The following is a 12,221-nucleotide window of genomic DNA, read 5'->3' as shown; positions in this document are numbered from 1 at the left end:
AATAGAAGAATGGTTAAACAAACCAAGGGACATCTTTATGGTGAAAACTAGAGCAGTCAGAAGGAACTAACTGTTGATACATGCAGCCACTTGGATGAATCTGAAGGTGATAATGCTGAGTGAAAAAGCCTGTCTCAAAAGGTATATATGTAAGTTTCTACGTATATAACATTTTCAAAATGAAATTTTAAAGATGGAGAACAGATTAATGATTGCCAGATTTCACTAATTTTACACAAATACATGTAAAACTGGTGAAATCTAAATATGCCCTGGAGATTGTACCAATGTCAATTTCCTGGCTTCAATATTGTGTTAAAGCTGTGCAACATGTTACCACTGGGTAAACTGGATGAATGGTACAAGGGACCATCCTATACATTTTTTGCTACTTTCAGTGCATCGGTAATCATTTATATATTTTTATATGAATACAAATACATTTCATATATTATTTTATATATATTTATCAAAATCGTTTCAAAATGGCAATGTGAAGAATTATGTGTATAATATGCTATTGTTTTGTGGAAAAGGGTAGAGGGGAAATAACATATATTTGTTTCTGCTTACGTATCCATAAAGGAACTCCAAAAGTATACTAATGACAGTGATTACCTGAGTGTTTGTAGGTTGGGGGAACTGTATCAAATAGGAGACAGATGTAGAAAGACACATATATATATATATATATATATATATTTTTTTTTTTACATTTTGAACCATGTTAATCTATTTCTTTTCTTTTTTTTTTTTTTTTTTTTTGTGGTACGCGGGCCTCTCACTGTTGTGGCCTCTGCCGTTGCGGAGCACAGCCTCCAGACGCACAGGCTCAGCGGCCATGGCTCACGGGCCCAGCCGCTCCGCAGCATGTGGGATCTTCCCGGACTGGGGCACGAACCCGTGTCCCCTGCATCGGTAGGCGGACTCTCAACGACTGTGCCACCAGGGAAGCCATACTTCTTATTTTAAAAAGTAAATAATTATTATTCTAGGCATAAAAATAATTATAATGACCATCATTCATAAAAGAACACAACACCAAAATATTTGAATGACATAACCTTGGATTTAGGTCAGGTATTCAAATTTAATTACTATTACTTTATTAAAATTTTACTTCATTATTATTACTCTTATTTCTGTGGATTTAAGGAAACTTGACCACTGGTCAGGGCTGGTCTTGAAAATAACACTCAGAAAACACTGCATTCATCCACACCAATGTTACCCAGGTGCCAAAATGAATCTCTTTTTGATTTGCAGTACTGTGCTTTCAGCATATGCAAAGCATTGTTCTTTTGGACTTTAGAAACAGGAAAAACAAAGAGATCCTTTAAATAACCTCCACAAATTGAAATAGAATATGCCTCTCTGTGCTTTAGTGTTCCTTGGGAAATAGACTTATGTGGTACTAGTTGTACATTTCCCAAAAAAGAAAACAAAGAACAAGAGAAAAGCAAATTTCAAAACTCAAAAGAATTTTTGGAAACAGTCAAGAGCAAATGAGGGGCCTCAATAAAAAATGCACAGGCAGCCTCTAAGCACAATTTATTAATGCAGCATATAAAAGTAAAACGCCAGCCACCTCAGATACTAATGGAAATCAATAAATGTCAATGTGCATAGTGCTGCTATGATGGAAATCTCTGCTTTTTTATTTATCTGCTACAGCAGAGAAAAGTGAAAGTTGGTAACTTAGGCCAATAAAATATTAAAGATACTCTGAGGTTATTCACATTCAAAACTGCAATTACCTGCTATGTTAAAGGGCCATTTTTCTAGGTATCGAAGCTTTATGTATCAAAGCTAATTTTATTTATTTAGCCACACCACAGGGCTTGTGGGGTCTTAGCTCCCTGACGAGGGATTGAACCCACGCCCTCCACAGTGAAAGCGCAGCGTCTTAACCACTGGACCGCCAGGGAGTTCCCAAAGCTAATTTTAATATTAGCTGTCTATGCATTTACTTTTCTCATTGCTTCTTTCAATATATGTACAAAGCAGTGATCAGTTTAGCCAATATTTACAGGAGAAAGGAACAGACTTTAAGAAACTATGAAAGCAAATTTAAGAGCTCTAAATTCATGTTGCTGTTTTTTTTAAGTACACATGGGAACACACAAATGTGTTAGCAATTGGACAATCTATCATTATTGGGGAAAGGCAAAGGTCTTGAATTTCAATGGCAGCAACCCAGTGAGGCCAGAGGGTCTACAGGAAGGGTGCTCTGAAGAGGGAACATGTCTGGGAACAGAGTCTCCCTCTGTACACACTTTCTTCCATTGAGACCACTGTCATCACTAGCATGTCTTCCAAGTTTGGGGACATTCAAAGCAAGTATTCAAAGAATGATAACAGCTGACCCCTCTGGCCTGGTCAATTTTCACCCACACCAGTTTGGCCCACGCTCTCACTCCTCTACCCTTTCTGCTCAAATGTCCCCTTATTAAAGAGGCCTCCCTTGGTACTCCTCACTAAAAGAGCACACCACTGTGTATCACTCACAGTTTTCTTCCCAGCACTATCACCACTGCCTATTTTATATTTACTTGGTTATTGTCTCAGTCCCCCTCAGGAATGTCAGCTCCATAAGGACAGGGATTGGACAGTTTGATTCAATTCTATGTACCCAGTATCTGGAAAAGCAATAACTCAGTAAGTCCTTCTACTTAAACCTCACAATGATTCTGTAAGTAAACGGATGCTAAAAATAACTGGGTTCCCCAAAGTTACCCATTTGATCAGGGGGAAATTTTATGACTCAGAGTCATATCTCTGAGTTCTAAATTCTATGTTTTTTCCAGCATATCACACAGCTTCTCATTTTGATCCTGTGAATTACTTTAAATCTGGAAATTCTCATCAAGTCTTTGTGGAAATGGGGCATTGTGAAGAGTAAGTGTCCACCTAAAAAGAGCACGTACTTTTTAAATTAGTTTGTTATATAATTCCTCCTTCATGTGCACAAGCAAAAACTTTTTTCCAGAAACACAGAAAAATATTCAAGTATACTTATAATTAAGAATAATATGGAAACAAAAAAAAAGTGTCACTTTTCAAGATAAATTTAGATGCTAATGCAAGAACATTTATCAATGAAACTAACTGCAACTATTTAACAATTTACTAAACATTTATAGAGTATCTTTTATAGGTCAGAACCTCTGCTAAGGCCATGGAGTTATAAAGATAAATAAATAATAATCCATGTCCTTAAAAGTGTTAAATCCACTTCAAGATATAGACATATAAGTAAAAATACAATATAATGGAATCAGAGGCTTTTGTAAGTTGTTAGGAGAGCAAAGGGAATCAGTAACCAGTTCTGCCTAGGAGCATCAAACAGAAGAACTGCAGTTTGAGCTGCATCTTGAAAGATAAGTAGACATTCCCAGGTCCAATAGCAAGAGGGAGTAGCAAATATATGAAGCTGGGAAATGATATGTGTATTTCAAGGACTAGGACATTTAATATGTCTGGGCGTCAGGTACATTGAGAAGGTACAGCTGGAGATGGGACTGTCAAAGAGCATAGCAATACCACCTAAATATCCTTAAGAAGATTCAGTGAGATGATGCATGTAAAACCATCAGCATAGTGCCTCACTGTGTACTGAATAATTGCTGGCACTTGGAATGGAATGGAGGAATCGAGATTTTTATATATCCACAATTCCAAAAGAAAAAATGTCTCTTGGTATAAAAATAAATCCACTGTTTATCAAATAAAATTCTTTATTGGGGTCCCCATGTGTTTAGAAATGGCAGGCATATTATTTACACAGAGCAGTATTCAAAACCAGGGAATCCAGATAGCATTCTTATCTGATGTTTTCAGCAAGAACCGATATACGTGACAGGGAGTTTAAGAAGTAATGAAGCAATCCTGTATTTAGAACGAGCCGTGATATGGACTTCACTTGCTTGAATAACAGGCTGATTTTACAGAGAAGAGGGTGTGAGTTTGATTTCTTTTTTCATTACTCATGACTTCAATCCTTAGGGAAATGACAAGATAATTTAATTCCCAAACACTCATTTGGGAGTGTCAATGATAAATGATTGGAAATATTGCTGCTCCCATCACACGGCTTTTCTTATTGGTTCTTGCCTCTGTACTTCTTTCTTCTCTTCACTCAGCCCCAAGGAGCGAACTTGATATTGGAGCGATAAAGCTTGTCGCAATAAACGTAATCTTCTGTCACAATCTTTCTCTTTTTCCCCTTTTCTATTGTTTCCCCCTAAAAAAATCTTCAGTTTGATCCTTGCATGGCAACTTCATACTTCTGTATGACTGAGGGACAACAGGAATTAATTCCACTGTTTGTGCCAGTCAGCACAAGAAAGTTGTAATTTTCCTTGTCACTGCATCTTACAACCTCCTAATGAGCAGCTCTAATGCTGGGCTATTGAATTACACAATAAACAAAAGTTTTCCATCATTTAACATTTGTTCAAAGACTCTGCTGCGGGTCCACGAGAGGAGAAAGAAGAGAAATGTGCACTTATCCAGTGAATTCAATCAATGCAAACTGCAAATTTAGTTATTCAGGCTATCAAAATCTGTTGTTGTTATTGTTATTGTATTAATGCCTAAATTATTTGAAAAAAATTATCCTAACCTTACATGAAAGCTTGGCCTTTGTGGACATAAATGTGCCTAACAAAAAAAAAATGATTTTGTATTCTAATTGAAGAATTGTTTATTTTGCAAATGAGTAAAGGGAGATACTTGGGCTAGTCATGTTTGTCTGAAAGGATGTAAGGGCTTTATTACATAGAACAGGGATCAGAAACCTTTATCTTTTGGGCCAGACTGAGGTCTTATGCCCATAAAAGTCTACTGTCTCTACCTCTGGACCTATGAACTGCCAACCCACATGGCTGCAGCCAGGACTCCCACCAGGCTCTTCCTCACCACAATTCCCACTGAATAGCAGGGACTCAGTGGGAAGGACACAAGAGCCAGAACAATGCCTTCCTTCTGGGGGGCATGGCCTTCCCACCCTAGCTCCTGCCAAGCTTCCCTCCTGCTTTAGGCTTCCCTCCATGAGACTCATTTAGTTCATCATAACCTCATCCCTTCAGAAAACTCTTCCTTCACCATCCTGTGCAAAAGTACAGTAGGCATTTCTAGAAGGAAAATGTGATCCCATGAAGGACCAGTGTATGGAAATTTGTATTTAAAACATTAATGACAGTGGAAGTACAATTGTGCAGAAAGCATAGAAAATGAGGTTGCCCATTTAACTTTGCTTTCTGGTGCTGAGAGGTATTTGGCTCTTAAAGTACCATGACCTTAAATTGTGAACTTTCCTGTTGAAAATCTTCTTAGAATGTATTAGTGCACTTTTCATCCTGAGTAAGTAATATCACTTAGCCTTTTCTGATGATTCAGCATCTTGCAGTAGTTTGTTAAGAACAGATAGGCAGTTTCTCTTTTAAGGTAACACATTTTTCTTTCACTTGTACGCTTTTAACTAAAAGACTTTTACAAAACTATGTGGTTGAAAAATATTTTACTAAGCATTATCTTGCAAGGTGAAACATTCATTCATTCATTCATTCTTCATGCATTCATTTACTGAGCACTTAAGTAGTTCCTACAAAGTGCAAAGCACTGTGCCAGGCTCTGGAATGCAATAGTGAAGAACACTAAAACCTCTAAGAAAGGAAGAATGTGCGGGCCAAGTTCACCTTATATTCTCTTAAGATACTGTTGAACACTCCCAAAAACCCATCTGTACACCTGCAGCATTACCATCCACACAGCATGTGGTAGAAAGACTGCAAACACAGCATAAATGCAAGACAAATACCTCCATCTGGAAGAATCCGAAAAGATTCTCAAAGGTGACCGGGACTTAAAGAATGAGGAAGAGGAAGGGTTTAGCATTTCAACCACATTTTTCAATAACCCTACATTTTCTTGCTCTGTTAACAATTATTCTTAACTTTCTGGGGATCCCCATAAAGAATCTAATAAAAAATGTTAATATATTTGTATATCCATATACCTATACATGCACACACACACGCACACGCACAACCTCTTCTTTATCAATGGACACAGGTTGCGTCCATATCTTGACTGTTGTAAATAATGCTGCAATGAACATAATGGTGAATATATCTTCTCAAATTAGTGTTTTTGTTTTCTTCAGAAAGATACCCAAAAGTGGAATTGCTGGATTGTATGGAAGTTTTACTTTTACTTTTTTCAGTAACCTCCATACTGTTTTCCATTGTGTCTGTACCAATTTACATTTTGATTAACGGTGCACAAGGGTGCTCTTTTCTCCACACCTTTACCAATACTTGTTATTTCTTATCTTTTTGTTGTTAATCATCTGATGTCTTTTTGTGAGGTTGTAGTTCATTGTGACTTTGATTTGCATTTCCCTGATGATAAGTAATGTTGAGCATCTTTTCATGTGCCTGTTGGCCATCTGTATGTCTTCTTAGTAAGAATGTCTCTTCGGGTCCTCAGCCTTTTTTTTTTTTTTTCATCTTTATTGGAGTACAATTGCTTTACAATGGTGTGTTAGTTTCTGCTTTATAACAAAGTGAATCAGTTATACATATACATATGTTCCCCTATCTCTTCCCTCTTGCATCTCAGCCTGTTTTTTAATGGGGTTGTTTGATTTTTTTTTTTTTCGGTACGCGGGCCTCTCACTGTTGTGGCCTCTCCCATTGTGGAGCACAGGCTCCGGACGCGCAGGCTCAGCGGCCATGGCTCACGGGCCCAGCCACTCCGCGGCATGTGGGATCTTCTCGGACCAGGGCACGAACCTGTGTCCCCTGCATCGGCAGGTGGACTCTCAACCACTGCGCCACCAGGGAAGCCCCTGATTTTTTGATATTGAGTTGTAAGTGTTCTTTGTATATTTTGGATATTAATCCCTTATCAGATATATCACCTGTTAATATCTTCTTCCATTCAGTCAGTGGCCTTGTTGTTTTGTTGATAATTTCCTTTGCTGTGCAAATGTTTTTTAGTTTGGTGAAAACTATTTATGTATTTTTGTTTTTGTTTCCCTTACCAGAAGAGACATATCCAAAAAACTATTGCTAAGATAAATATCAAAGAGCATACTGCCAATGTTTTCTTCTAGGAGTTTTATGGATTTAGGTCTTACATTTTAGTTGTTAGTCCATTTATAGTTTATTTTTGCGTATAGTGTGAGAAAGTATTCCAGTTTGATTCATTTGCATGTAGCTGCCTAGTTTTCCCAACACTGTTTATATAAGAGCCTGTCTTTTCCCCATTGTGTATTCTTGCATTCTTTGCCATAGATTAATTGCCCATATATGTGTGGGTTTATTTCTGGTCTCTTTAATATGTTCCATTAATTTATGTGTTTGTTTTGTGCCAACACCATACTGTTTTAATTACTGTAGCTTTGGAGTATAGTTTGAAATCAGGGAGCAGGGTACCTCTAGTTTTGTTCTTCTTTCTCAAGATTGTTTTGGCCATTCAGGATCTTTTGTGTTCCCATACAAATTTTAGAATTATTTGTTCTAGTTCTTTGAAAAAAGTCATTGGTATTATGATAGGGATTGTATTGAATCTGTAGATTGCCAATGCCCCTTTTTAATAATATTAATTCTTCCAATTCATGAGCATGGTATATGTTTCCATATGTTTGTGTCAATTTCAATTTGTTTTGACATCTTATGGTTTTCAAAGCACAGGTCTCTCACCTCCTTGGTTAAATTTACTCTTAGGTATTTTATTCTTTTGATGCAATTATAAATGGGATTGTTTTCTTAATTTCTCTTTCTCTCTCTCTCTATATATATATAAAATCAATTTCTGTATATTAATTTTGTATCCTGAAACTTTACTGAAATATTGTTTCTAATAGTTTTTTGTTGGTGTCTTTAAGATTTCTATATATAGTATCATGTCATCTGCAAACAGTGACATTTTATGTATTCCTTTCCAATTCGGATTTCTTACATTTTTTTTTCTTGTTTGATTACTGTAGCTAGAATATCCAGTACTATGTTGAAAACAAGTGGTGAGAATGGGCAGCCTTTTCTTATTCCTGATCTTAGAGAAAATGCTTTCAGCTTTTCACCATTGAGCATGATTGGGCTGTAGGTTAGTCATATGTGGCCTTTACTATATTGAGGTATGTTCCCTTACTACCCACTTTTTTGAGATTTTTATTATAAATGGATGTTGAATTCTGCCAAAAGCTTTTTCTGCATCTATTGAGATGATCATGAGATTTTTATCCTTCCTTTTGTTAATGTGGTGTACTGAATTGATTGATTTGTGGATATTGAATTATCCTTGGATCTCTGAGATAAATCCCAATTGATCATGGTGTATGAGCTTTTTCATGTGTTGTTAAATTTGGTTTGCTAATATTTTGTTGAGGATTTTTGCATTTATATTCATCAGTGATATTGGCCTGTATTTTTTTGTGTGTGTGTGGTGTCTTTATCTGGTTTCATTATCAGGGTGATGCTGGCCTTATAGAAAGAGTTTGGAGGTGATTCTTCCTCTTCAATTTTCTGGAAAAGTTTGATAAGGATAAGTGTTAACTCTTCTTTAAATGTTTGATAGAATTTACCTGTGAAGCCCTCTGTTCCTGGACTTTTGTTTGTTAGGAGTTTTTTGATTACTGATTCAATGTCACTACTGGTAATCATTCTATTCATATTCTTTATTTCTTCTTAATTCAGTCTTGGGAGATTGTATGTTTCCAGGAATTCATCCATTTTTCTAGTTGCTCCAATTTGTAGGCATAGAATTGTTCATAGTAGTATCTTTGATCCTTTGCATTTCTGTGGTGTCAGTTGTAACTTCTCTCTCATTTCTGACTTTATTTATTTGGGTCCTCTTTTTTTAATTAGTTGGTCTAAAGCTTTATTAACTTTGTTCATCTTTTCAAAGAACCACCTCTTAGTTTCATTGATCCTTTCTCCTGTTTATTTAGTCTCTTTATTTCTACTCTGACCAATATAATTTCCTTCCTTCTGCTAACTTTGGGGATTTTTTGTTCTTCCTTTTCTTGTTTTTTTAGGTGTAAGGTTAAGTCACTTATTTAAGATTTTTCTTATTTCCTGAGGTAGGCTTGTTTCGCTCTAATTTTCCTCTTTGAACTGCTTTTGCTAAATCCCATACATTTTGGAATGTTGTGTTTCCATTTTTATTTAACTCAAGGTATTTATTTTCTCTTTGACTTTTCAATGACCCCACTGGTTGCTTAGTAGCAAATTTTTTGATTCCACATGTTTGTTTTTTCCACTTTTTTTTGTAGTTGATATCTGGTCTTATGCATTTGCAGTCAGATAGGATGCTTGCTATGATTTCAGTCTTCTTAAATTTACTGAGATATGTTTTGCCTATCATGTTATCTATCCCAGAGAATGCCCTATGTGCATTTGAAAAGAATGTGTATTCTGCTGCTTTGGAATGGAATGTTTTATATATATATATATATATATATATACTCTATATATATTCCATCTGATCTAATGTGTCATTTAAGGCCAATATATCCTTATTGTATTTTTATCTGGATGATCTGTCCATTGATGTATGTGAGAGTTAAAGTCTCTTACAATTATTCTGTTACTTTCAATTTCTCCCTTTATGTTTGTTAATATTTTCTTTATGTATTTATGTGCTTCTATGTTGGGTACATATATATTTACAATTGTTATATTTTCTTGTTGGATTGATCCCTTTATCATTATGTGATGTCCTTCTTTGTCTCTTGTTACAGACTTTGTTTTAAAGTCTATTCTGGCGTTTTTGTTGTGCTGCCCACACTCATGGGCCACTCTCCAGTGCTGTCTGATCCCCATGTACTCCTCTCCTCCACACTGGCACTGACATGATGCTGTCCTGCAGCCTAGCCAGCACCTGCTTCTGCTAAGCACCATCACCTTTGACATCATCGTGATGGCCAGCCACAGCTGGCTTAAGTCGAGTGACAATATCCACACGTTCTCACTGTGATGGTGATATTTTCACAAGGGTGGCTATAGCAGGTCTTACAAGGATGGCTGCCAGATCGTCATGATGTACGTGTGGGGAAGGGGAGCTGCCACCAACCCCTTCTGCAGCTTTATCATCCTGGTGATCTGTTTCATCCTCTCCTTCTTTGCCTTCTGTGGATCCCAAATGCTTGTCCTTCTGAGACTGAATGGTGGCTTCCTGGCCCTGGCTACTGTGTTCCAGATCATCTCCCTTGTAATTTACCATGTGAAGTACACCTAGACTTTCAACTTCATACCAACCCTCCTGTCACTACATCTATAACTGGGCCTAAGTCTTCAGATGGGCAGCCACAATCATCCTGATGGATAATTTCCCAACTATGAAGATGGCCTTCAGGGAAATGCCGAGCCCAGGTATTTGTACACATCCACCTAAGTTGGGAAATGAGCAGAAGAAAATCACTGCTACTGAGATGGACTACAAAGAAACTGTTTTCCTCAGAATAATTTGAACTTATTTTTATGGCAATGTTCATAGAGTTAAACTAGGCAAAGTGCTAAAATAATTTGGGAGAAAATGTTTCTTAAATGGTGTTATAGTTTTATATTCATATTTTACATGTGTCTTGTAGAGTTAAACAAGACTTACTCTTTTAACTAATTATCTATAAGATGCCAATATTTTCTTATAACTATCTATACCATTTATACTGCATTTGTAAAAGAATGTGAATATTAGACATACCACTTTATAAGGTAAAAATAAGAAGGCTTCAGCAATTTGAGTAACCTAATCAAGTTTTTGTTTTTTCCGGATGGAATGGACTAGGTCTATTAAGCACTAAGGAAAAGAGGGAGATATTAGTAAAAATTGTTACTGACCCAATATTCTAAAAGAAGTACAATAAATAAATATTTTTCAAGCCTCCAGCTATTTAAAGAAGCAAAAATATTTCTTAAATATGTATTATTTGTGAGAATTTCTAATTAATAACCTTAACAAGTGACTTCTTTCTAAGCTTCATGTTAACTTGATATGGCATTGAGGAAAGTATTTTTTCATGGCCATAGCCTGTTGCAGTAGCAAGGCCTCCTTAAGTAGTAAAATTTTAAGATAAAATTTTCTCATTTAAAGTGGTTTATAGGGTTGGAGTGTGGGAAAATGCTATACTAATAAATCTGTACTGTTTTGTGTGTGTGTGTGTGTGTGTGTGTGTATGTGTGTATTTAGTACCAGAATAGATAAGACTGAAAGATGGTCATGACTGATGGATAGGATTAGGCTGTTCAGTAAAGCATCAGCGGTTGGTTCCTATAACAAAAGTAACATTAAAGAAGGCTAAAGAGAAGAAATGGCTTGAGTTTTTTATCTTAGTTTTGACTGGGCTCTAATCATATAGACACAGCTTCTAATAGATTGCAACTATAAGCAAAAACTTAATCTAGTTAAAAACCTGGTTTTCCTTGACAAAGAGATTTTTAAAATCTGATGCAAAACATATAACAGGAGAATTCAGGGATGTGAGATTTATCTGAATGGCAAATATATGATACACCATATGGATGTTTTTTTACCCTTTGTACTTACATAATGAAAACAATTCATTTTATATATCAAATTATTATTTTATAGGTTGTAAGAGTGAGCAATTGTAGTTTTCAATATGAACTTTTCCCAATAAAACAAGTGTTCTAATCTTGAAAATAAATAAATAAAGTCTATTTTATCTGATATAAGGATCACTACCCCAGATTTCTTTTCATTTCTATTTGCATGGAATACATTTTCCATACTCTCACTTTCAGTCTGTGTGTGTCTTTAGATCTGCAGTGAGCCTCTTGTAGGCAGCATATATATCAGTCTTGATTTTTTATCCACTCAGCCACTCCATGTCTTTTGATTGGAGCATTAGTTCATTTACATTTAAGGTAATTATTGATAGGTATGTACTTATTGCCATTTTGTTCATTGTTTTCTGCTTGATTTTGGAGTTATTCTTTGTTCCTTTCTTCCTCTGCTGCTCTCTCCCCTGCTCGCTCCCCTTGTGATTTGATGACTATAGTTAGTCTTACGTTTGGATTCCTTTCTTTTTGTTGTGTTGTTGTTACACAGTTTTGTTATATAGCTTTGGTTGGTGGTTACCATGAGGTTCATATATAATAACCTGTGTATATATATAATTAAGTTAATGGTCCCTTAAGTTCAAAAACATTCTAACTACCCTTCATACTTACTCTCCCCATGTTCAATGTTTT

General features: G+C 36.0%; 1 pseudogene; it reads left to right on the top strand.

Annotated features, from left to right (window-relative positions):
• The first annotated feature begins 330 nt into the window (after positions 1 to 330).
• LOC132530505 (p53 apoptosis effector related to PMP-22-like) lies at positions 331 to 10,401 on the top strand (annotated as a pseudogene).
• Positions 10,402 to 12,221: the final 1,820 nt, after the last annotated feature.

The sequence above is a fragment of the Lagenorhynchus albirostris genome, chromosome 12, assembly GCF_949774975.1.
Source record: "Lagenorhynchus albirostris chromosome 12, mLagAlb1.1, whole genome shotgun sequence".
Lineage (NCBI taxonomy): Eukaryota > Metazoa > Chordata > Mammalia > Artiodactyla > Delphinidae > Lagenorhynchus > Lagenorhynchus albirostris.
The sequence above is the reverse complement of the archived record's forward strand: the minus strand, read 5'-3'. Positions and strand labels throughout refer to the sequence as shown.